The sequence below is a fragment of the Atta colombica genome, unplaced genomic scaffold, assembly GCF_001594045.1.
Source record: "Atta colombica isolate Treedump-2 unplaced genomic scaffold, Acol1.0 scaffold11, whole genome shotgun sequence".
NCBI classification, from domain to species: Eukaryota; Metazoa; Arthropoda; class Insecta; order Hymenoptera; family Formicidae; genus Atta; species Atta colombica.
In genome coordinates, this window is record NW_017259195.1 from 1,139,851 (window position 1) to 1,140,719 (window position 869).

The following is an 869-nucleotide window of genomic DNA, read 5'->3' on the forward strand; positions in this document are numbered from 1 at the left end:
GACAGGAGGAGCTGAAGGATTAATTCGGATTCTGTTACATCTCAGATTGATCGGCATTTTAAATTCGTTTTATCGAAGTTTTATCGAGTGATTGACGCTTATTGTCAGATTTTCCTGGGCGTATCTTACTTAATGCGTGATCTTGAGACATGGAATCGTTCACTTTTACGTGAATCTACAGTGCCAAACATCGAGTGAGCAACATCGTCCCTGCTATAACGATCGTCGTCATTAATCATATATCAATCGCGACAAAATGCATCTACATTCAATTTCTCTCCTTCGCGGTTTACTATCTTCTCCCTTTTTTATTAACAAAAATTAAAATATCCACCATTCCCTTTGGTTTCAAATCTTGATGCTACAGATATGTGAGAATAATTTTCATATATGTCATTAAGCGAAATAATAACAAAATTATTATTTCAGCAACGTGAAATTCATAATTTTTCTGTCGATAGAAAAATATAAAAGGTACAATTAAATTAGATTTATTTTTGTAAAATTTTATTTTGTTGCAGCAAAAATCCAGATGCTTAATGCTAACTGCGACTAATTGGATCTTGTGCTTCTCTTATCTTTCAAAAGAAGCAATTAAATTTAATTAATCTTCGAGAGCGTGAATTTGTATGACCATTACAATTGACATTTATTTCTGATAATTAAAACGCGACTACTGGAAATCACAAAATGGAAAACGCATTTTCGCGTGTCTGCAACATGGAAATTTGAACTTTTGGAAATTACATCAAGTTCATCTTTGACTCTCAAGTGGATGAATTGAAAGGAGAACCGTTCATTTGACGGTCGTTGGCTAACTTAGTTGCTACCTCGATGATCATTATGTGTGTGTATATATATATATATAT